Source organism: Canis lupus, chromosome 10, assembly GCF_003254725.2.
Source record: "Canis lupus dingo isolate Sandy chromosome 10, ASM325472v2, whole genome shotgun sequence".
Lineage (NCBI taxonomy): Eukaryota > Metazoa > Chordata > Mammalia > Carnivora > Canidae > Canis > Canis lupus.
The window spans coordinates 8,220,833-8,248,007 of record NC_064252.1 but is presented as its reverse complement, the minus strand read 5'-3'; the positions used below and the strand labels follow the sequence as shown (position 1 = coordinate 8,248,007).

The 27,175-nt window shown below is 34.8% G+C and overlaps 1 protein-coding gene and 1 non-coding gene across 5 annotated transcripts in view; one reads left to right on the top strand and one right to left on the bottom strand.

The window, feature by feature from the left end:
- Positions 1-27,175, bottom strand: part of MSRB3 (methionine sulfoxide reductase B3) — a 176,469-nt gene that overhangs the window by 56,116 nt on the left and 93,178 nt on the right. The gene's annotated exons all lie outside the window — the stretch shown is intronic.
- LOC112678060 (U6 spliceosomal RNA) lies at positions 6,780-6,885 on the top strand. The gene has a single exon (XR_003147352.1). It is a non-coding gene; the product is annotated as a U6 spliceosomal RNA (small nuclear RNA).

Here is a 27,175-nt window from a genome sequence, read left to right as displayed (position 1 = left end):
AAGTGGCATCATATTCCATATACTTCTACAAATTAAGAACCTTTCCACAAGTCTACATAATTCCATTTAATCAGAGGATGGAATAATTTATCTTATTGACTAATAAATACTTTGTATTAAAACATATTTTAAGACAATAAAAATATACTATAGATATATATTTAGTGGCATGAAAAGTGTTCATAATACTTTTCTGCTTAGTGGGAAAAAATAGGTTACAAAGTATTATATCATGATAAATTCATTTTTATTTTAAAAAATTAAAGGAAGACATTGAGTGTATACATAACTATACACATGTTGACAATAAGATTGAGTAATAGGATTACTAGAGATTTTTACTCTGTGATTTCCATATTTTATAAAGCCTATATGTATTTTTATTTATGTATGTATGTTTTTCCCTTATGAGCAAGTATATACACACATACATACAAGGCAAGAATAGCAAACAGAAAGAGTAAAACAAGTTGGCGGGTACTCTAAAAGTTGTGTGTGTCCCTAATGAAAAAACGGGAAAGACTTAAATTATTCAATTTAAAAATATTCTCATACAAGATTTTTTAAAAAACCAAAATTCAGTTATATTATAAGTACACATAAATTAACTTGATGAAGAAACAGCAAAGATATACAAGGTGAATACAATTCAAAGAAAGCAAGGACGATGTTCCAGAATGGAGTAGCATGATATATTCAAAGTGTAAGAAGGAAAAAACCTGCAACTAAGAATACTCTCAGCAAGGCTATCATTCAGAATAGGACAGAGAAAGAATTTTTCAGACAAGCAAAGGTTAAAGAAGTTCATCATCACTAAACCAGCCTTGTAAGACACACTACAAGGAATTCTTTGAGTGGAAGAAAAAGGCCATAATCAGGAGTAAGAAAATTATGAAAGGAAAAAATTTCACAGGTAATTTATAAACATAATAAAAGTCATAGATTAATCACTTATAAAAAACCAGTATAGAGGTTAAAATACAAAAGCAGTAAAATCAATTATATCGATAAAAATCAGTCAAGAAATTCATAAAATAAAAAGATGTAAAGGATGGCATCATATACATAGGACAGTGTGGGGGAGAGGGAGTAAAAATGTGGTGCTTGTAGAATGGTTTCAAACTTAAGCAACCACCAACTGTTATATGCATAAGATGTTATATATGAACCTAATGGTAACCACAAATCAAAAACTTGTAATAGATATACAAAAAAATAAATAAATAAAGAGAAAAGCATCCAAGCATTTCTTTTTTTTTTTTTTTTTTTTTTTTTTTTTTTTTTTTTATTTTTTTTTTTTTTTTATTTTTTTTTTTTTTTTTTTTTTGCATCCAAGCATTTCATTAAAGAAAGCCATTAAACCACAATGGAAGAGAGCAAGAGAGAAAGGAGCAGAGGAGATCTACAAAAACAACTATAAAACAAATAACAAAATGGCAGTAAGTACACATCTATCAATAATAACTTTGAATAAATGGACTAAATGCTCCAATCAAAAGACAGAGGGTAACGAAGTGGGTAAAAAAGCAAGACTCAACTATAAGCTGCCTAGGAGAGACCCACTTAACACCTAAAAACCTATGAAAGTGAAGAAATGGAAAAATACTTACCATGCAAATGAAAGTGAAAAAAACAAGCTGAGTTAACAATACTTATGTCATATAAAACAGACTTTTTTGTATATATTTTTTTATTGGAGCTCGATTTGCCAACATATAGCATAACACCCAGTGTTCACCTGTTAAGTGCCCCCCTCAGTGCCTGTCACCCCTCATCCCACCCCCCTGCCCACCTCCCTTTCCACTACCCCTTGTTCATTTCCCAGAGTTAGGAGTCTCTCATGTTCTGTCTCCCTCTGAAAAGTCCAGGGCCAGATGGCTTCCCAGGGGAATTCTATCAAACGTTTAAAGAAGAAACAATACCTATTCTACTAAAGCTGTTCCAAAAGATAGAAAGGGATGGAATACTTCCAAACTCACTTTATGAGGCCAGTATCACCTTAATTCCAAAACCAGACAAAGACCACCAAAAAGGAGAATTATAGACCAATATCCCTGATGAACACAGATGCAAAAATTCTCAACAAGATACTAGCCAGTAGGATCCAACAGTACATTAAGAAGATTATTCACCACGACCAAGTGGGATTTATCCCCAGGATGCAAGGCTGGTTCAACACTCGTAAAGCAATCAACGTGATAGATCATATCAACAGGAGAAAAAACAAAAACCATATGATTCTCTCAATAGATGCAGAGAAAGCATTTGACAAAATACAGCATCCATTCCTGATCAAAACTCTTCAGAGAGTAGGGATAGAGGGAACATTCCTCAGCATCTTAAAAGCCATCTATGAGAAGCCCACAGCAAATATAATTCTCAATGCGGAAACAATGGGAGCCTTTCCCCTAAGATCAGGAACACGACGGGGATGTCCACTCTCCCCACTGCTATTCAACATAGTACTAACATAGTACTAGAAGTCCTAGCAACAGAAATCAGACAACAAAAAGAAATAAAAGGTATTCAAATTGGCAAAGAAGAAGTCAAACTCCCCCTCTTTGCAGATGACATGATACTGCATGGAGAAAACCCAAAAGACTCCACCCCAAGATTACTAGAACACATACAGCAATTCGGCAGTGCAGCAGGATACAAAATCAATGGCTAGAAATCAGTGGCATTTCTATACACTAACAATGAGACTGAAGAAAGAAAAATTAAGGAGTCAATCCCATTTACAATTGCTCCCAAAAGCATAAGGTACCTAGGAATAAACCTAACCAAAGAGGTAAAGGATCTATACCCTAAAAACTGCAGAACACTTCTGAAATAAACTGAGGAAGACACAAAGAGATGGAAAAATATTCCATGCTCATGGATTGGAAGAATAAATATTGTGAAAATGTCAATGCTACCCAGAACAATGTACACATTTAATGCAATCCCTATCAAAATACCATGGACTTTCTTCAGAGAGTTGGAACAAATCATCTTAAGATTTGCGTGGAATCAGAAAAGACCCGAATAGCCAGGGGAATATTGAAAAAGAAAACCAGAGCCAGGGGCTTCACAATGCCATATTTCAGGTTGTACTACAAAGCTGTGATCATCAAGACAGTGTGGTACTGGCACAAAAACAGACTTTAAAACAAAGACTGTAATGAGACAAAGAAGGACTCTTCATTATGGTTAAAGGGAATATGCTGGGTAAATAAATATTTATAATTGTATCAAGGATATATTAAAAGGATATCTTGGGACACCTGGGTGGCTCAGCGGTCGAGCATCTGCCTTTGGCTCAGGGTGTGATTGCGGAGTTCTAGGATCGAGTCCCACATCGGGCTTCCTGCATGGAGCTTGCTTCTCCCTCTGCTTATGTCTCTGCCTCTCTCTCTCTCTCTGTGTCTTTCATGAATAAATAAAATCTTTAAAAATAAATAAATAAATAAATAAATATTTTGATATAACAATTTTGAGTATATATGCACCCAACATGGAAGCACCTAAATAAAGCAATTAACAGACACAAAGAAAGAAAATGACAATAATACAATAAAGTAAGGGATTTTTACGTCCCATTTACATCAGTGAATAGATTTTCTAGGCAGAAGGTCAACAAGAAACATTGCCTTTCATAAAGCCAGATGGACCTAACAGATATATTCAGAACATTCCATCCCAAAAGAGTGGAATATACATTCTTTTCAAGTGTATGTGGAATATTCTTCAGAAGAGATCACGTGTTAAGCCAGAAAAGAAGTCTCAATAAATTCAAAAAGACTGAAATCATATCATACACCTGTTCTGACCACAATGGTATATGAAGCTAGAAATCCATAAAAAATAAAAAAAAAACCTGAAAAGAAAACCAATACAAATACATGGAGACTGAATAACATGTCACTAAACAATGAATGGATCAACCAAGAAATCAAAGAGGAAATAAAAAAATACATGGAGACATGAAAATAAAAACACAATGGCTTCAAAACCTTGGATACAGCAAAATCTGTTCCAAAAGGAAAGATTATAGCAATACAGCAATACAGGCCTATCTCAAGAAGCAAGATAAATCTCAAATAAACAACCTACCCCTACACCTGAAGGAGCTAGAAAAAGAAGAACAGTAAAGTCCAAAGCCAGTAGAATAACAAAGATCAGAGCAGATATTAATGAAATAGAAACTAAAAAAATAATGGAACAGGTTGATGAAATGAGGAGCTGGTTCTTTTAAAAGAGCAATAAAAGTGATAAACATTTATCCAGACTCATCAAAAAGCAAAAGCAAAACAACAAAGAGGACTTAAATAAACAAAATCAGAAATGAAGAAAGAGAAATAACAAGTGACATCACAGAAATATGAAAGGTTATCAGAGAATATTATGAAAAATTACATGCCAGCAAATTAGACAACCTAAAAGAAATGGATAAATTCCTAGAAACATACAACCTTCCCACACTGAATCAGGAACAAATAAAAAATTTGAACAAATTGATTATCAGCAATGAAACTGAATCAGTAATCCAAAAACTACCAACAAACAAGAGTCCAGGACCAGATGGCTTCACAAGAGAATTCTACCAAACATTTAGGGAAGAGTTAATAATACTCTTCTCAAACTATTCCAAAAAATAGAACACGAAGGAAAGCTTCCAAATTCATTCTACAAGGCCAGCATTACCCTGAAACCAAAAGTAGGTAAGAAACCACGCAAAAAAGAAAATAATAAGCCAATATAAATGCAGTAAAGAACTGAGGCAAGATGGTGGAAAAGTAGGGGTCTTCAATTCATCTGGTCCCACAAACTTACCTAGATAACTTTCAAAACATCCTGAACATCTACAAATTCAACCTGAGATGTAAAGAGAGAACAGCTGGAATGCTACAGAGAAACGTGATCGCTTCTGACAAGCCACTCTGCACTGGACAACATGACTAGAAGGAAGAATTCACCACAAAAGAAAGAACCAGAAGTAATACTCTCCACCACAGATATGTTGGATGTGGATTTAAATGCCATGTCAGAGATACAATTCAGAAGCAAAATTATAAAATTACTGGTGGCTCTGGAAAAAAGCATAAAGGACTCTAGAGATTCTCTTACTGCAGAATTGAGATCTAATCAGGCCAAAATTAAAAATACTTTAAGCGAGATGCAGTCTAAACTGGATGCTATAACTGTAGGGTTAAGGAGGTGGAAAAGAGAGTGAGTGACATAGAAGACAAGTTGATGGAAAGGAAGGAAGCTGAGGAAAAAAGAGAAAACAATTAAGAACCCACAAGGAAAGGCTTCAGGAAATAAATGATAGGTTGAGAAGGAATAATATTCATCTTATTGGGATTCCAGAAGAGGTAGGGAGAGAGGACCACAAAGTATATTTGAAATAATCATGGCTGAGAACTTTCCTAATCAGGAAAAGGAAACAGGCATTCAGATCCAAGAGATGGAGAGGACCCCCCCACACACACCAAGTTAACAAAAACCGCTCAACACCTCAACATTTAATAGAAAAACTTGCGAATTTCAGAGACAAAGAGAAAATTCTAAAAGCAGCTTGAGACAAGAGATTCTTAACTTATATGGGAAGAAATATCAGATTAACAGCAGACCTCTCCACAGAGACCTGGCAAGCCAGAAAGGGCTGGCATGATATATTCAGGGTCCTAAATGAGAAAAACATGCAGCCAAGAATACTATATCCAGCAAGTCTGTCATTCAGAATAGGAGAGATAAAGAGCTTCCAGGATAGACAGAAACTGAAAGAATATGTGTCACCACCAAACCAGCTCTGCAAGAAGTACTAAGAGGGACCCTGTAAAAGAAAGAGGAAGTCCAAAGAAATAATCCACAAAAACAGGGACTGAATGGGTAATGTGGTGACACTAAATTAATATCTTTCAATAGTTACTCTAAATGTGAATGGGCTAAATGATCCCATCAAAAGATGCAGGGTATCAGACTGCATAAAAAAGCAAGACACAACTGTATACTGTCTACAAGATACTCATTTTAGACCTAAGGACACCTCCAGCCTGAAAACGTAGGGGTGGAGAACCATTTACCATTCATGTGGTCCTCAAAAGAAAGCTGGGGGTAGCAATCCTCATATCAGATAAATCAGAGTTTATCCCAAAGACTGTAGTAAGAGATGAAGAGGGACACCATATCACACTTAAAGGGTCTATCCAACAAGAAGACCTAACAATCATGAATATTTATGCCCCTAATGTGGGAGCTGCCAAGTATATTAATCAATTAATAACCAAAGTAAATACATACGTAGATAATAATACACCAATAGTAGGAGACTTCAACACAGCACTCTCAGCAAAAGACAGATCTTCTAAGCAGAACATCACCAAAGAAGCAATGGCCTGGAATGATACACTGGACCAAATGGATTTCAAAGATATATACAGAACATTCCATCCAAATGCAACTGAATACACATTCTTCTCAAGTGCTCATGGAACATTCTCCAGAATGGACCACATATTGGGTCACAAACCAGGTCTCAGTTGATACCAAAGGACTGGGATTGTCCCCTGCATATTTTCAGACCACAAAGCTTTGCAACTAGAACTCAATCACAAGAAGATATTTTGAAAGAAACTCAAACATGTGGAGGTTAAAGAGCATCCTACTAAAAGATGAATGCGTCAACCAGGAAATGAGAGAAGAATGAAAAAGATTCATGGAAACTAATGAAAATGAAAATACAACTGTTCAAAATCTTTGGGATAGAGCAAAAGGAGTCCTAACAGGGAAATACAGTGCTCGCTTCGGCAGCACATATACTAAAATTGGAACGATACAGAGAAGATTAGCATGGCCCCTAACAGGGAAATACATTGCAATACAAATCTCCCTCAAAAAATTGGAAAAAACTCAAGTACAAAGCTAACCTTACACCTAAAGGAATTGGAGAGAGATCAGCAAATATAGCCTAAACAAGCAGAAGACAAGAGATAATAAAAATTAGAGCAGAACTCAATGAAATAGAGACCAGAAGAACTGTAGAACAGATCAATAAAACCAGGGGCTGAAAAAAAAAAAAAAAAAAACAGGGGCTGGTTCTCTGAAAGAATTAATAAGATAGATAAACCCAGCCTTATTAAAAAGAAAAAAGACTCAAATTAATAAAATCATGAATGAAGAGGAGAAATCACAACCAATACCAAGGAAATAAAAACTATCTTAAAAACATATTATGAGTAACTATATTCCAACAAATTAGGCAATCTGGAAGAAGTGGATGCATTTCTGGAAACCTACAATTACCAAAACTGGAACAGGAAGAAATAAAAAACCTGAATAGGCCAATAACCAGTGAAGAAATTGAAGCAGTCATCAAAAACCTCCCAGGACACAAAAGTCCAAGGCCAGATGGCTTCCCAGGGGAATTCTATCAAACATTTAAAGAATAAATAATATCTATTCTACTAAAGCTGTCTCAAAGGACAGAAAGGGAGGGAATACTTCCAAACTCATTCTATGAGGCCAGCATCACCTGTATTCCAAAACCAAAGACCCCTCCAAAAAGTAGAATTACAGACCAATATCCCTGATGAACATGGATGCAAAAATTCTCATCAAGATACTAGCCAATAGGATCCAACAGTACATTAAAAGGATTATTCATCACACCCAAGTGGGATTTATCCCTGGACTCCAAGGGTGGTTCAACACTCGTAAGCCAATCAACATGATAGGTCACATCAATAAGAAAAAAGAACGATATGATCCTCTCAATAGATGTAGAGAAAGCATTTGACAAAATACAGCAACCATTTCTGATTAAAACTCTTCAAAGTGCAGGGATAGAGGGAACATTACTCAATATCATAAAAGCCATCTACAAAAAGCCCAGAGTGAGTATCATTCTCAATGGGGAAACACTGGGAGCCTTTCCCCTAAGATCAGGAACATGACAGGGATGTCCACTCTCACCACTGCTATTCAACATAGTACTAGAAGGCCTAGCCTCAGCAATCAAACAACAAAAAGATATAAAAGTCATCCAAATTGTCAAAGAAGAAGTCAAACTCTCCCTCTTTGCAGATGACATTATATTGTAGATAGAAAACCCAAAAGACTCCATCCCAAGATTGCTAGAACTCATTCAGCAAGGGGGTAGGATATAAGATAATGCACAGAAAGCAGTGGCATTTCTATACACTAACATAAGATACTTAGGAATAAACCTAACCAAAGAGGTAAAGGATCTATACTCTAAAAACTATAGAATACGTATGAAAGAAATTGAGAAGGACATAAAGAGATGGAAAAATATTCCATGCTTATGGATTGGAAGAATAAATATTGTGAAAATGTCTATGCTTCCCAGGGCAATGTACACATTCAATGCAATCCCTATCACAATACCATGGACTTTCTCCAGAGAGTTGGAACAAATAATCTTAAGATCTGTATGGAACCAGAAAAGACTCCAAATAGCCAGAGGAATATTGAAAAAGAAAACCAGAGCCTGGGGCATCACAACGCCTGATTTCAAGCTGTACCACAAAGCTGTGATCACCAGGAAAGTGTGGTACTGGCACAAAAACAGACACATATGTCATGGGAACAGAATAGAGACCCCAGAAAAAAACCCTCAACTCTATGGTCAACTCATCTTCGACAAAGCAGGATAGACTATCCACTGGAAGGACAGTCTCTTCAATAAATGGTGTTAGGAAAATTGGACAGTCATATGCAGAAAAATGAAACTGGACCAATCTCTTACACCTCACAGAAAGATAAACTCAAAATGGTTGAAAGATCTAAATGTGAGACAAGAATCCATCAAAATACTAGAGGAGAACACAGGCAACACCCTTTTTGAACTTGGCCACAGTAACCTCTTGCTAGACACATCTATGAAGGCAAAGAAAGCAAATGCAAAAATGAACAATTGGGACTTTATCAAGATAAAAAACTTCTGCACAGCAAAGGAAACAGTCAACAAAACTAAAAGGCAACCTACAGAATGGGAGAAGATATTTGCAATTGACGTATCAGATAAAGGGCTAGTATCCAAGATCTAGAAAGAACTTATCAAGTTCAACACTAAAGAAACAAACAATCCAGTCAAGAAATGGGCAGAAGATATGAACAGACATTTCTCCAAAGAACACTTACACACAGCCAACAAGCACGTGAGAAAACGCTCCGCATCACTTGCCATTCATCAGAAAAGACGAATACTCACCATTTGCTTCCACATGGATGGAGCTGAAGGGTATTATGCTGAGTGAAATAAGTCAATTGGAGGACAATCATCATATGGTTTCACTCATATGTGAAATAGAAGAAACAGTGAAAGGGATTTTAGGGGAAAGGAGGGAAACTGAGTGGGGAAAAATGAGAGAGGGAGACAAACCATGAGGGACTCCTGACTCTGGGAAACAAACAAAGGGTTGCAGAAGGGGACGAGGGTGGGGGTTGGGTAACTGGGTGACAGGCACTGAGCAGGGCACCTGATGGGATGAGCACTGGGTGTTATACTATATGTTGGCAAACTGAATTTAAATAAAAAATTTTTAAAAAGAACATAGATGCAAAATTCCTCAACATAATATTGGCAAGCCAAATCCAACAATACTTTAAAAAAATCATTCACCACAATCAGGTAGGATTTATTGCAGCAATGCAAGAGTGGTTCAATATTCACAAATCTTTCAACATGATATATTAACAAGGGAAAGGATAAAAACCACATGATCATTTTAATAGATACAAAAAAAGCATTTGACAAAGTACAACATCCATTCATGATAAAAACTCTCAACAAAGTAGGTTTAGAAGCAGTATACATCAACGTAATAAAGGCTATACATGAAAAGTCCACCCTAACATCATTCTTAATGGGAAAAAACAGAGTTTTCCCCTAAGGTCAGGAACAAGACAAGGATGTCTGCTCTCACCGCTGCTATTTAACACAGTACTGGAAGTCCTAGCCATAGCAGTCTGACAGTGAAAAGAAATAAAAGGCCTCCAAATTGGTAAAGAATAAGTAAAAATTTCACTATTTATATATGACATGACACTATATACAGGAAATCCTAAAGACTCCACCAAAAAATTACTAGAACTGATAAACGAACTCAGTAAGGTCACAAGATATAAAATTAACATACAGAAATCTGAATGTGCATTTCTATACACTAATAATGAAGTGGCAGAAAGAGAAATTAAGAAAGCACTCCCATTTACAATTGCACCAAAAAGAATAAAATATCTAGAAATAAACATAACCAAGGAGGTAAAAGACCTGTGCTCTGAAAACCTAAATAATATTGATGAAAAAAAGTGAATATAACCCAAACAGATGAAAACATACTCCATGCTCATGGTTTGGAAGAATCAATATTGGAGTGCCTGGCTGGTTTAGTCAGTAGAGCATGCAACCTTTGATCTCAGGGTTGTGAGTTCAAGGCCCATAATGGGTGTAGAGCTGACTTAAAAAAAAATAACCAATATTGTTAAAATGTCTATACTACACAAAGTAATCTACATATTTAAAGCACTCCCTATCAAAATATCAGCAGTATTTTTCACGAACTAGAACAAATAAACCTAAAAATTTGTGTGGAACCACTAAAGACCCTGAATAGTCAAAGCAATCCTGCCAAAGAAGAACAAAGCTGGGGATTACACAATCCCAGTTCTCAAAATATACTACAAGGCCATAGTAATAAAAACAGTATGGTACTGGCACAAAAACAGATACATAGATGAATGGGATAGAAGAGAGAGTCCATAAATAAACTCACTTTCATAGTCAATTAATCTTTGTCAAAGAAGGCAAAAACATATAAAGAGAAAAAGACCTCTTCAATAAATGGTTGGGAAAACTGGACAGATACATGCAAAAGAATGAAACTGGATCACTTTCTTTACACCATACACAAAAATAAACTCAAAATGGATGAAATATTTAACTGTGAGACAGAGGAAACCATAAAATACCTAGAAGAAAACAGGCAGTAATTTCTTTGACATTGGCCACAGAGGCAGTTTTCTAGATATATCTCCTCCAGCAAAGGAAACAAAAGCAAAATTAAACTATTGGAAAGGCACCAAAATAAAAAGTTTCTGCACAGCAAATGAAACCATCACCAAAAAAAAAGGCAACCTACTGAATAGGAGAAGATTTTTGCAAATGATGATAGGAGCTAATACCCAAAATATATAAAGAATTTATACAAGTCAAGACACACACACACACACACACACACACACACACACACACACACAGAATGGAATACTACTGAGCCATGAAAAATAATGAAATCTTACCATTTGCAACAACATGGATAGACCTAGAGGGTATAATGTTGAGTGAAATCAGCCAGAAAAAGATAAATGCCATATTATTTAATTTATATGTGGAATTTAAGAAACAAACAAAAGCAAGAAAAGAACAGAAAAACAGTCTCCTAAATATAGAGAACAAACTGGTGGTTGTAAAGGGAAGGTAGGAGAAGGGATGGGTGAAATGTGTGAAGGGTATTAAGAGTACAGTTATCTTGATGAGCACTGAGAAATGTATAGAATTTTTGAATCACTATATTGTGTACCTGAAACTAACATAATACTTCATGTTAACTATACTTGAATAAAAAATAAACAATTAAAAGAAAATAAACACCCATCATTTCTATCCCATGTAATTTATTCCTGACTCTACCCAGCAGTTCTCCACTCTAGATCCACATCAGAATCACCCAGAAAGCTTTTACAATACCAGCACCTGGGCCCCAACTGCAGATTTTGAGTGAATTGGTTTAGCATGGGCCTGACACCTATATATTTTTTAAAATTCCTCAGGTAACTCCTATGTGTGGCTAAGATTGAGAAAAACTGCTCTAAATGGAATTGTACCTGATAACCAGAGCTAGAGTTTGGCTTACAGCAAGTATAAATAAGCCCAGGTGTGGGTCACTGGACTACCGTGGCTAGAAAATCAGGCAGAGCCTTTAGAGCTTCATCACTCAAGAAACTCCACTTTTGAAGTCTTCAATTATCCTCTTCTCTCCGTATGTAGATTCCTGGGATACTCTCCCATTTTCTTTTAGCACCTGGCTCAAATTTTCTCTCTAATCCAACTTTTCATGATCCTGTATAATGTCCAAAATCAAACTGAGAGTTCTCCCAGCATCCAGCTTCATGCTCCTCAATATCCACAACCCCCAAAACATTCCTTTTCATTCCTGTGTGTGGAGCTTAGGCAAACCTTGCAGCTACTCACCTATAAAAACTGCTCAGTACTCCTCAAGGCACTTAGAGCTAAGGGACTCCTTTTTTTTTTTTTTTTTTTTTTTAACTTACCAGAAAATAGGGGAATAGGAAGTTTATTCTTGGCATCCCAACCTGAAATTCTGGATAAATTTTTCACGGAAACTGTTATGCATCTTCAAGTACTTTAGAGGCTAAATATGTTTGGTAAATCAGCCTTGAAATCTAATTTTTCTATTATACTCTTTCTATAGTTAAAAATGCATTCTCCATTCAACACAACCAAACTGCAAATGAACTTTTAACAAACAACCTACTCATCTGCTTGAGAATGATCTGCATATCATATTCTGGTCAGCGTCTGATATCACAGTATCACTTGTATGAACATTAATTATGAGCAAAGGACAGAGCCAGGGGACACACAAGTAGTTTTAGTCTATATATGTAATGTCACAAATTAAAAGTCTCCAGCTAGAAGCGTATATCCTGGACATTTTTATTTAAGCAACAGCTGGCCCTAGCCTCTGAAGAGGAATATACTGCTGTCACTGATCACCTTTACTCATTTTCTGGAGAAGAAGCCAGCCCATCCTTATTTTCAACTAAGTGTTGTTTTGGTTGTCAGTCTTAATATCCAGTGAAATTATTATGGGACAACCTACCAGACATTGATAAGCATCTACCACCTGTTAGCCTAAGATGACTCGGTTCCTTTGTTTCCAGTTGGTTCTCTTTCATCTCCTTTAATGCTTCCACACATCTTCTATTAGTGAGTTCCTCTTCTCCCTTTTCCAACATTCTATACTGGTCAACATGTTCCTCTCATTGTTCACTTGATGGGAAAATCATGTTCCCCCTCCTTTCCATAATGTACTCCCAACATTTCATGAAAGCAAACTAAGGTTGATAACTGGAACACGCTAAAAGCTTCGAGATGTATTAACACCTTCTTACAAAAACCTCTATTCTTTGGCCAGAGGCAGAGTGAAGCATGTCAGGGGTTAATATATGTAGTTATTTTTTTTTTAGCCTTTTGTTTTCTCTGGTTACAAATTCAATAGATGTTCTTATAAATTAAAGTAGAATTTTGCATGAAAGTATAAGGAAGATAATAAAATCACCTATAATCTTACTATTCTGTAGTAACTACCATTACCATTTCAGTGCATTTACTTTTGGACTTTTCTCTATATAGACAGAGTGTGGCAACCTGCCTCCATTATTGGACTTTTAGGCTGTATCTCAATCTCTCTCTCTCTCTCTCTCTCTCTCTCTATCTGTCCTACAAATAACACTTCATGAATATCCTTTCACATTAATCTCTGAGTGCTTTCTTTATAACATTCCCTAAAGTGGAATTACTGGATTAAGCAATTACACCAAATTATTTTTTAGGATGATTTCAGGATGATTGCATCAATTTCTATTCCCTCTAGTAATATTCGAGAGTAAACATCTCCCCTATATTCTTGAAGCTCTAATTTTTCCAGTAAACATTTTTGTAGTTGATATACATTGATATGCCTAATAATGAAGCTGAACTTTTGCAAATGCTTATTGGCCTTTAATTATTCTTCTATGCTCCTCATCCTTCTTTATTAGGGTGTTCCTCTGAACAGGAGAAAGGAGAAACAGTAGTGTCCTGAGAACCTTAATTCCAATGGAAAGATCCAACTAGTAAAGGAGTAAAGATTCCAATGGAAAGATGAGAACAATGTTGAAGAAGTTGTTTTGTTTGATTTTTTTTTCCTTTTAATGGGATGATTTGAGCTCATCTCTAGGTTGAGGGGAAGAAATAAGCAGTATTGAAGACCTTCAGAATTCAGAAATTAGAGTAAATAAGTGATGGAATAACATTCTATAGGAGCAGAATTGATGGGATTACTAAAGAAAGAGCCTATCCTCCTTCAATCATGCAGGAAAGAAGGCTAAGTGTGGGTAGAGAATATTGTAGTTATAGGAGGGAAAAGCTGGAAACACTCAGACTTCATAGCCTCAGATTTCTCTATGAAATAGGAGGCAGGATTGTTGCTAAGACAAAAAAGGGTGGTAGAAAGGGGGTTTGAGAAAAGTGATAAAGACTTAGAAGGACTGCAGAATAGTGGCAAGAGGTGATCTGAAATTAAAGAGCATAAATCTCCAGGGGCAACTATCCCATAATTCTATTCTTTCCTTTTGCAGGGACCATGCCACCCAGGTGAAAAAAATTACAACTGAAAACAGATGGTTGGGGATTTTCTGGGGAATTCAACATCAGGAAAACAGATCCAGAAATCAGAGAGGACTGGCGAAAATGACAAAATGGTTACCATAGAGTCCAAGGGGGAAAAGTTAAAACAATGAGAGGCATACTAGACTGGGAAGAAAAGGAAGGAGCCGGGACATGGGAGGTTGGAGAACTGGTTGTGGGCCGGACTGTCCACATGGTCACTAAAATCACCCAGGAGGATGGCAAGAATTAAAGTGGAAGCCTAAAACTGTCATGAAATGAAGGGCATTACCAGGGCCTGACAGATCACAACAAGGAAAGCTAAGACTCTTAAGAAGGAAATGAAGAGTTATCACTGACACTGTCTCTAGATACGAGGTAGAACTGCAGTTGCAGGACAGATCTTGGGACAGAGACAAATCTCAAAGCCAGGAAATGAAGGAAACATTTTGTGAAGAGATTGGAGGATAAAAAAAGAATGTAATTACAATGGAATGAGAGCTCCAAGGAACACAGTAAAAACGACTGCAAGACTAGTAAGAAAGAATTATGAATAGTAAGTTATAGAGGAATATAGGGGTGAGAGAGGAGCATCACAGGGGGGCTAAGCACAATTAGAGGATGAGATTTCTGTAAAGCACATTTTTTGAAAACTCAACATAATACCAATCAGTTTTCCCATAACAAGAAAAACATTCAAAAAGACGTGGTCTCAGATGGGTCGTCAACATCACTATTTACTAGGAGAAAGAAATCAACCCTTAAGAGTCCATGAATTAACACCCAGGGTAGATGAATAGAAGGCTGTATGACTAATGCCACTGCGCTATGATTTTTCTGTTCACAATATTCAAACAGAAGGGCTTTGCTTTGCTTTTATAAAAAGTACACGTATAAAAGATTGCTCAACTCTGCTGAACTATGCAGGTGGACTTAGATACATTAATCATTAATTTTTCAAAATTAATCTTATTTCAAAGCCATTTTCTGAGAACACTGAAATATTGGGCCATCTCATGACACGGTGCAATGTGAGCAGTACAAAAGGAACCTGGTGGAATAGGAAACTGGAAGCTAACTCTAGCTCACGCTTCCGCATTCCCAGGCGTTTGTGCTGGCTTTGGCCCAGAAAAGTCATTCAGCTGCAGTGTAAGGGGGCTCGGGTTGGGGTGGGGGGAAGGAATGGGAGTTTTTCTGATTCATTGGCCCAAGGACAGCACCATTTTCTAATGGACACAAAGGCATTGCATAAAATAGAAGAGGCCCTTCCTAAATATACAAACAATCCAGGAGAATGTACTGTTGAAGACCTAAGAAATTTTTTTAAAATAATAATCCATTAACTTGTTAAATAATATTTTCTGAATTAATTTGACAGGAGTAAATGGTAATATTTTCCCAAATATATAAAAAATCATATTATCAAAAAAATTTAAAAATTAAAAAAATTAAAAAAAATAAAAAATCATATTATCAGTACACTTCCTTAGTCTGACTCATTAAAATTAATAATTATGTTTACAACTTAGTCACATTTAGAAATATTTCCATAATATTTTTATAATATTGGGTGTGAAGAAAAATTTTCTCAACATAATCCCAAAGTAAGTATCATAAAAAGACTGATATATGATAAAAAAATTTTTAAATTTCTGTAGAGAAAAAGAACTTAAGCATCAAATAATCACCTAGGAAAAATATTTAACACATTATTATTTTTTATCAGCAGCAGCATCACTGATGTGCACCAAGCATTTTGCTAAGTTCTTTAACTATATATAATTTTATTTAGTCCTCACATTTAGTCCTACCTCATACTGAAGTAGGGATTATAAGTGTTCTTGTTTTACAAATGAAGGCTCAGAGAGATAATGTGACTGCGCCAAAATACACAGTGCTTAAGAAATAAAGCCAGAATCCAAATGACAGTCTGTCCAAATAAGCTCTGTTCTTACTTGTAACCTTAAAAATTAATAATGCTCAGTTGGAAGAGCATGCAACTTTTGATCATGGGGTTGTAAATTCAAGTTCCATGTTGGGTATAGAGATTACTTAAAAATAAAATCTTTAAAAATAATAATAATAATAATAATAATAATAAAGCAAATAAGTAACAAATTAACAAGAGAATTACACTCAGTAACACAGAAGAAAAATGTTCAGTATCTCTAGTCATTAAAAATGCAAATAAAAACAATGAGAAACTACTTTTAAACTATCCAATTAGTAAAGAAAATAAGAGAATAATAATACTCAGAGTAGGTCCGTGTGTCCAGAAAAAAATAATAATAAAATAAAATAAACTATATACATCTGAACAGCAAATAAATTGGCACATTGTTTCTGGAAGTCTATTTCATAATAAAACTCAAAAGTCTTAAAAATGCGCAGATTCTTTACTCTTTATTTTCATTCATTTTATTTTTATTTATTCATATTGCCAAATTCTTCCTTTGTTCACTGCCTTTCATTTTCAAACTATATTCTTTGTTGCATCAAACTAATGAACACTAAATGCTTTTAAAATGAGATACTGATGGCGTACTGTAATCCCATCATCCATTAGCTCTACAATAGCCTTACATAAATAAACCCAAAAGTTGAAATAATGAGATAAGACTGAGAAATATCAGAAAATATAGTCTATATTAAAGGTACACATATCTGTGTAACAGATAATTCTATTCCTTTACTTATAACAAAACTGACATGAAAGATCCTTGCCACATTAATCTTTGTGAACTAGAAAAACAAAATTAAATCCTCTCATACCTTGAATTGCTCTAACATGTTGTTAATTTAGTTAAGTATATGAAAATGGATAATGACATTTAAAAAGTGGTGCCACTTAGATTACAATTTTATCAAAGATAGTAATGTATTTTTAAAAATTAACTTTCATTTATTTCATTTTAAAATACTCTTAGAGCAAATTCAAGAATTATAAGCCATAACATGAAAAACTTAAGCTGTAACATGGGAAAAAAACAGATTTTAGTACATTTAACCAAGTATTGTTTTTATCACGCTCCTCCTCGATATTGGATATTTGTTGTATAGGAAGGATGCTTATTAAGTATTTGTTGAAGTGCATATTTTAACTGAATGATACCTAAAAATTCCTTTTTTTCTCCTCCAAGAGGAAATTCATAGTAAATGAGTTATAAACTAAAATCATACTTGTAAAAAAGTTTAACATTTAAAAGAGAGACAAAAAGTCCCATCTTTAATGGAAGCACACACCCAGAGATCTTAGAACCATGTAAGTAAGTTCTATTTGCCAATTGCCATGCCTGAAGAATAAATGTGCAATGGTGTGTCTTCTGCCTTGAATCCTTTTTGATATTAGAAGTGTGAATAAATCATCTATATTTTAAGTAACTCAAATAATTTGCTATCTAAACCATTTCTTAAAGAATACCTAAAGAGGTACTACAGCAAAATGAAAAACAGATCTAAGATCAGGATACAAAAAACATTGTTGAGTAAATAGATATGTAAAATTAAATAATAAAATCTAGATAGTAGTTAATGATATAGTTTTAACACAATAGATTCTTGAAAAATCATTTTTAAGAAAGTGGAGGCATAATGAGAAGTATCCCAAAAATTCCAGATTGGAGTCAGCCTCTGGGTATAGGGATCAGAAACAAATTAAAAGTACTAAAGTTCTTATATTAGGAGAAGCAGAAAGAAGTTATACATTTTAACAATTCCCAACATGAACAGAAAAATGCAAGGTGAAACATTTTCCTTAAAATTAAATTATAGAGATAATAGAAATAGTATGTTTAATTATAACTAGAAGCTTTTTTTAATGGTAAAAATTTAATCAATCCAATCAAAAGAAAAAAAGGAGTACAAGGACAAGCATAATATAGAGAAAACAAGATGGCAGGAACAATACTAAAGATGTTAGTTTTCATAATAAATATAAGTAAGCAAATGTAAGCAGAAAAAATTAATTCCTTTGGCATGAGCTTAGTAAACATTTCTTTGGCCATCACTTGTAACCTAGTTGTGCTTAGTGCCGGGAATAAATATAATAGAGGAATTAAACAGGGCTCTGTTTCTAAAGAGTTCACAGTATAAAAGGATAAATAAAGTTATTTTATTCCATTTTGTGGGATTTCAAAATTGGAAATAATTAAAATAAGGCAATATATTCCATTTCCTACATGGAATTGTAAATTCATATACATGGCTTTCTAGAAAATTGTGCTTTAAGATATCTAAGGATTAACTTCAGATTTCTGTCATTTGACAAAATACAGCATCCTTTCTTGATTAAAACTCCATAGTGTAGGGATAGAGAGAACATTCCACAATATCATAAAAGCTACCTATGAAAAGCCTACTGCAAATATCATTCTCAATGAAGAAAAACTGAGAGCTTTTCCCCTGACGTCAGGAACACGACAGGGATGCCCACTCTTACCACTGTTGTTCAACACTGTACTAGAAGTCCAAGCCTCAGCAATCAGACAGCAAAAAGAAATAAAAGGTATTCATACTGGCAAAGAAGTCAAACTCTCACTCTTCACAGATGACCTGATACTTTATGTGGTAAACACATAAGACTCCACCCCAAGATTGCTAGAACTCACACAGCAATTCGGCAGTGCGGCAGGATACAAAATCAATGTCCAGAAATCAGTGGCATTTCTATACACTAACAATGAGACTGAAGAAAGAGAAATAAAGGAATCAATCCCATTTACAATTGCACCTAAAGCCATAAGATATCTAGGAATAAACCTAACCAAGGAGGTAAAGAACCTGTATTCTAAAAACTACAGAACACTTATGAAAGGAATTGAAGAAACACAAAGAAATGGAAAAACATTCCATGCTCATGGATTGGAAGAATAAATATTGTGAAAACGTCTATGCCACCCAGGGCAATCTGCACATTCAACGCAATCCCTATCAAAATACCATTGACATTTTTTACAGAGCTGGAACAAATAATTCTAAAATTTCTATGGAACCAGAAAAAAAACCCAAATAGCTAGAGAGGAAATCTGAAAGAAAATGAAAAAGCTGATGGCATCACAATGCCAGACTTCAAGCTGTATTACAAAGCTGTGATCATCAAGACAGTGTGGTACTGGCACAAAAACAGACACATAGATCAATGGAACAGAATAGAAAACCCAGAAATGGACCCTCAACTCTATGGTCAACTCATCTTTGACAAAGCAGGAAGGAATATCCCATGGAAAAAAGACAGTCTTTTCAATAAATGGTGCTGGGAAAATTCGACAGCACATGCAGAAGAATGAAACTGGACCATTTCCTCATACCACACACAAAAATAGACTAAAAACGGATGAAAGACCTAAATGTGAGACAGGAATCCATCAAGATCCTAGAGGAGAACACAGGCAGTAACCTCTTTGACCTCAGCTGCAACAAATTCTTGCTAGACATGTCTCCAAGGCAAGGGAAACAAAGGCAAAAATGAACTATTGGGGCTTCATTGAGATAAAAAAAAAAGCTTGTGCACAGCAAAGGAAACAGTCAACAAAACTGAAAGGCAACCTACAGAATGGGAGATATTTGCAAATGACACGTCAGATAAACAGCTAATATCCAAGATCTGTAAAGAACTTATCAAACTCAACACCCAAAAGACAAATAATCCAATCAAGAAATTGGCAGAAGACATGAACAGACATTTCTCCAAAGAAGACCTACAAATGGCCAACAGACACATGAAAACAATGCTCCACATCACTTGTCATCAAGGAAGTATAAATCAAAACCACAATGAGATACCACCTTATACCAGTCAAAATGCCTAAAATTAACAAGATAGGAAGCAACAAATGTTGATGAGGATGAGGAGAAAGGGAGAAACCTTCTTGCACTGTTGGTGGGAATGCAAGCTAGTAGAGCCAGTTTGGAAAACAGAGTGGAGGTTCCTCAAGAACTTAAAAATAGAGCTACCTTATGACCCAGCAATTGCACTACTAGGCATTTACCCCAAAGATTACAGACATAGTGATCTGAAGGGGCACCTGTGCCCCAAGGTTTATAGCAGCAATGTCCACAATAGCCAAACTGTGGAAAGAGCCCAGATGTCCACTGACAGATGAACAGATAAAGAAGATGTGGTATATATATAAAATGAGAATATTACTCAGTCATCAGAGACACAGGCAGAGGGAGAAGCAGGCTCCATGCAGGGAGCCCAACATGGGACTCGATCCTGGGACTCAATCAGGGATCACACCCTGAGCCAAAGGCAGACGTCCACCACTGAGCCACCAAGGCGTCCCAAACACGGAGTGTTATTAACAATTGATAAGTTATTTAATATTAAATAAATAAATAAATAAATAAATAAATAAATAATCAATGCACGTCTTCATAAAAATGGTATGTCAATGATGATGATGGAAATTAAGAAGCAATGAAACTGTGTGTGAAGGGGGTGGGTGAGTCCCTGAAGGAGACACAAATCTGAAAAATTTATCCAATTTTTACAGGGCCTTAACCAGCTGATATAATTTGCAACGTATTTTTGCTTTGGTCTTATCCATCCTCCTCCTTCTCCCACCAAACAAAACTCGTATCACTGTGCTTTCAAAGACAGATTGTGTTTGTTTAAGATGAATGGTATCTTTAGACAAAACAGACTTTCTTCCATTTGCCATTTCATGTAGTATTTACACATAACCTCAGTGAAGGAGAAAAATGAGGGATTAAAAAGACTTCCTCTAGGTAAATATGACAGACACTGAATATACATCATTATCTCTGGATAAAAAAAGACAGAACAACGAGAACCAATGGGCAAAACTCCAACATTAATAGTTGTACTTGTCACCACTTATACACATAGAAAACATTTATAGTTAAATTTACTGAAATGGCCTATTTCCAAATGATGAAGATCTGCCTGGTTGTAAAGATAAATTTTAAAAATTACGTACTGACTACTACCCTGCCTAATTGAAAACAATAATCTTAGCTCTTTTAATGCTGAACCTAATAAATATTAACACTTCAATGAATAGCACACAAACTACATTTCAGTTAAAATTTGTTTTTAATTTATGCTGTTTTGGCTAAAAAGCAAGCACAGTTTGATAAGGTAAAACACAACTTCAAGCGGCTTATAAATTATATATTTTTCCTGTAATATTTTACCAGTTATAAATTTTAGAGTAGAAACATAAGATAGTGGTCATTAAAAACAGAATGTGAAAATATTTTAATCTTCTTCAGTCATTAATCATGTCATTTTTACCAGATTGCCCTGCCAAGTTATTTGAAACAGATTTAAACATTTTCTAAACCACAGCTTTCCTGTTTCTGATCATCTTATGCAAAATCAACCTATTGACTCTCAGTTAGAAATGCAGATAACAGATAGAGAAACATTCATCCTTCTATTAAATAGACCCATGACTTGCGTGGTAATACATCATATCTATCAAAATTCATATGAATTGGGAAAAAACCTTTTTGAAAAATCATGCCAAAAGAGAAAGATTATTAAAACTAGCAGTAAGAATAAGAAAGTAGAAAAGTAAGTTTTTATCAATCATCTTATAAAAGACATGGTATCTTTTAGATTTCTAATGGATAAGTTTGAAGTATTTTAAAAGAATATAAAAGATTACTTTCTTAAGACTGGTTACAAGATAGAGATGAAAATTAATCTAATTACTTTTTAGACTGGAAAATTCCTAAAATGAAATTTTAAAAAATGATTGCTAAAACATGATACATTTCAGATTTCTAAAAAACAAATTAGAGTATTTTGAAAAAACCATAAAAGATCTTTTCTTAAAAACCGGTTACAAAAATATAGATTAAAATTAACCATACATCATATATACACAATGGAATATTACTCAGCCATCAGAAAGGATGAATATCTACCATTTGCTTTGACATGGGTGGAACTGGAGGGTATTATGCTGAGTGAAATAAGTCAATCAGAGAAGGACAATCATTAAATGGTTTCACTCATATGTGGAATATAAGAAATACCAAAGGAGACCATAAGGGCAGGGGGAGAAACTGAGTGGGGAAAAATTAGAGAAAGAGACAAATCATGAGAGACTCCTAACTCTGGGAAAAAAAACAGGTTGCAGAAGGGGAGGAGAGACGTGAGATGGGGTAACTGGGTGACGGGCACTAAGGAGGGCACCTGATGGAATGAACACTGGTTGTTATACTATACGTTGGCAAATTTAATTTAAATTTTTTTAAAAATTAACCATACGTAAGAATATAATTGCCTTTAAACATTTCCCTCAAATTTAAAATCATGTTTACTAAGTAATAAGGTTGTTTAAAACTGAACTGTATCTTTTTACACTTAAAATAATCTTACTAACAATGCATCTTTGTTCACTTTATTAATGTTCTATTTTAGGAAAAAAAACACTAATTTATCCTTATTTATATTTATTGTCACCCATACTACCAAGAAGTTTACAAACACTAAGATATTGTGAACTCTAACTAGCTGTGAAGTCAACAGTTAAATCAACTGCATAATTAAACTGACACTGAGATCTCGGATTATGCTTCCCTAGGTATGTGTAGGCATATAAGCATGAAATAATTAAAAGCTTCCCCTGGCCTTGTGAACTACAAAATAAAGCAGCAGAGAGGTGGCTGTCTTTCATGCTAATCCCAGTCATATGGGAATACCCTAACAATAGTATTTCTGCGCTGAGAGTTATTTCTACTAGATACTAAATTGTTCTAAAATAGTTTACAAGTAGCTTACTCAAGGCAAAGCTTTACCCTAGTGCACGATCAACAAACATTTGGGGAATTGAGCATGGTTACATTAAACTTCCAAATTGCTGAAACGATATTCACTTTGACATTAAAATTTCCCTTTTTCATTGTTCATTCATAAACTTTTATGTCATTTTAATGAAACATCATAATGTTTTGTTCATATCTGCCTGACATGACTATACTTGCCAGTTTATCAAATTATTAGGTTACAAAAAATGCATACTAGTTCTACACAAAAAAAATTTGGAAAAAAATCTATATTATCATAAATAAATTTAACATGATTTTAAATCTAGATTTTTGGGGGAGATTTTTTATTTTTTATATATGAAGATTATATACTGGGAACTATAGGCAATTTTTAAGTTCTAGTTATGCACTATTCTCCACAACCCTTAAATAATAATGTAGAAAACAAAATTTTCTACCCTATATAGTTAAATGTATCTTATTTCCGCCCAGGAATGAGCAAGATATGTCAATTTACATGAATGGACAAATAACCCATGTACTGTCTCGCAAGAAGGTAACAATGACCACCAGTTCATCCCACTTGATGGATATCTACCATATAAGGTAAGTACTTCCACTTCCCATAGAAACTACAGTGAACTGTATTAATTGAATTATATTAATTTTGAACTGTATTAAAAATAAGGTGATGCTTGGTGGGATGAGCACTGGGTATTATGCTAAATGTTGGCAAATTGAACTCCAATAAAAAAAATTAAAAAAATAAGATGATGTTCAAACCAAAATGATTATCAATTCCCTAGAGACTTAATTCTTTGTCAATCATTTCTTTACAACAAATTCCACATGAATATCTTCTTCAGCAGGTGATTTAATGCTGTGGGAATAATCTGCATTTAGAAATCAAAACTCTACATCACCTCCAAAACCTATATCTCAACATATTGCTAAATCTACTTTGGGAGGGGGAGAAAATTTCTACAAACCATGTGTGACTGTATGGGCAAGTATTTCATGTGTACAAATAAAAATTGTCATGTGTATGAGCAAAAAGGTATATCATTAAAAATTCAAAAATACTTTTTCATCATGTAAGCTCATATTCTAGGGGTGTTATTGCCTAATAGTTAAGACTATGGGCTCTGGAATTAGGCTACTTAGAATCAAATCCCAGTTCTGTCGCTCATTTAGCTATATAACTTTGGTCAAAATAGCCAGCCTCTCTATGCCTTTGTCTACTCATTTATAAAACGAGAATAATAGGGAAGTTTGCATGGCTCAGTGGTTGAGCTCAGGTTGTGATCCCGGGGTCCTGGGATTGAGTCCTAAGATCGAGTCCCGCATTGGGCTCCCCACAGAGAGCCTGCTTCTCCCTCTTCCTACATCTCTGCCTCTCTCTCTGTGTCTCTCATGAATTAATACGTAAAAATCTTTAAAAAAAAAAAAACAAGAATAATGATGTATGATTCATAAAAATTAAATGAGTTAGCAAATATACTTGATACAATGCCTGTCACACACTAGGCATAAAATCAACATTAGCAATCGTTACTAATACTATTATCTAAAGTTAAGTCCAGATTCTTTAACATGTGCTCTCTAACAGACTCCCAACTATACCATTACTTCCCAAGAAAAGTCCTCCAGTTCTGGCAACTTGGTTTACTTACTGTTGCTCAAATACTTTTTGCACCTTTGCTTCTGTCCTTAACTGACTCTCTATTTTAAATGATCTCCTTCTTTATATCTATGCAAATTCAACCTCTGAAGATCTAAGTTCTACATCCAATAGGGAACCTCCTTAGTCAATCTCTATTAATCTAAAGTAATTCTGCTTCTAAATCCCACAAGGATTCCATTACTGGAAACTGCATATATAGATATCTTCAGGTGTGTATGCGTGTATGTATCACATCTCTACAATTACATTACAAGATGCATGAGGGAGGAACTGTGTCATACTCATATATCCTCCACCAAGTCTTAAATAGAGTAAGTGTTCTACATATACATCCAATTTCACTGACTGATGATCATGTGGAGTCAAAGTAAAAATGTCTACCCACTGGCTCTGACCACTAACAACAGTATTCTGGGCCTGAGAAATTCAGAAGCAGAGATATCTCAGTAAACCCAACTGCATGAATGGTAGCCTAATTTGGACCAAAATATCCAAAATATGCATCCCAACTTAATACTACCCAGCAATAACTCCTCACATTTACAAATAACATGATTAAATCTCAAAAAACATTATACAGAGCAAAAGATAGCACACATAAGAGAATAAGTACTGTATGATATTATTTTATATGAAGCCCAAGAACAGACTAATCGAATCAATGGTGATTAGAGTCAATTAAAAAAATGGTGATTAGAGTCAGAATAATGGTTGCCTCTGAGAAGTGGGGATGGACTGCAGGGAAACAGGAGGGAACGTTTTAAGTAATGGAAATGTTTTATATCCAGATCTCTATATTGATCTTCTTCTATATCTTAATTGTAGTATGCTGAAGTGGTATGCTAAACCATTAAAATTTTAATATGTGCTTCAATACCTAAGAATCATTAAACTGTAAATATTAAGTTCTCAAGTTTCTGCACATGGTCTCCTGCTCCAACCACTTGGAAACACAGTCTTAGGCAATCCTTTCATGAGGATGGTTAGGTAGATGGATGGATGAAGGTGAAGCCAATGGATGTTAAGTTATATAAAGTCTCACTGGCAAGGACCATCCCTATTTTGAGATATATAATCCATGTTAACTTAAACACATAAAGCTAAATATTCAATTTGTCTATTTCCCTTTTTTATTTTGTGCTCAAGAGAGCAACTTTCTGATTACGATCTGACTCCCCACGTAAGTCTGTCTTTAGGGTACTAACATGCTACAGTAAGGAAATTTCAGTCCCGATATAAATTATTTATTTTGGATAATTGATAAAGTGAGTTCTTATTGTGATTTTGTGAGTCACAGAGCTTTAATCTTTAGGAGAAGGAAGACACTGATCATGCAGATGTAAGTATTCTGAGCCATACGAAAATTTTAGTTCTCATCATAAACAAATACATTGGCATTCTAGCTTAACCCATTAGTCTTCTGGGTTTGTCAATATGAGTCCATCCCTGAAAGATACTAAAATATCTAAGTTTCACAGCTTGGAAGTTTAAGACCAGATATGAGAACACAGAAAAGTCACGGAGGCAACTAATGCTATCTTTTGAGGCGTCTTGGGAAACTGCCAGCAGTATTTCAATAGCCTACTGAGAGACAGATTGAAATCATATAGAAATCTGTACTATACTTTATATGTTTATAATCGTATTGTTTAATTTGAGAAAAAATGAATTTTATAATTTATAGTATATAATAGTTGTTAAATACAAGAATTATAGAAAAATTAAAAGCTAATAATAGAAAAAACAAAAGTCACTCATTAAAATAACTATCTCATGATCTAATAAAAGGGACACAGCTCCTGGAAGTTGGAGATCTGAAGTCCAATCCCAGATTGGCCATTCACTGGTTATGTGGCCTTAAATAAATCACTTAACCTTTCTGTATCTCAACTCCTTCCCTGTTAAAAGATATTCTTGTGTATCTTGCTGAGATTTTTGACTCTCAAATGTGGTAAGATGTATTAAAGTACCATTTAAATGGTAAAGCATTATACAAATATTTTCATCTTAATATATCCATTAATATTACATCTGAAGTTAAGTTACTAAATAATGTGATTCTAAAGAAGGGATTGGATCCTCTTTAGAAATATAATGTTTCTAATTCTATAAATGCTTTTACCAAATAACTGGTCTAAGTACATGATGGTTTTTTTTTTAATTTCATTTATTTATTTATAAGAGACACAGAGAGAAAGAGGCAAAACACAGGCAGAGGGAGAAGCAGGCTCCCTGCAAGGAGCCCAATGTGGAACTCGATTCCAGGACCCAGGGCTCACGACCTAAGCCGA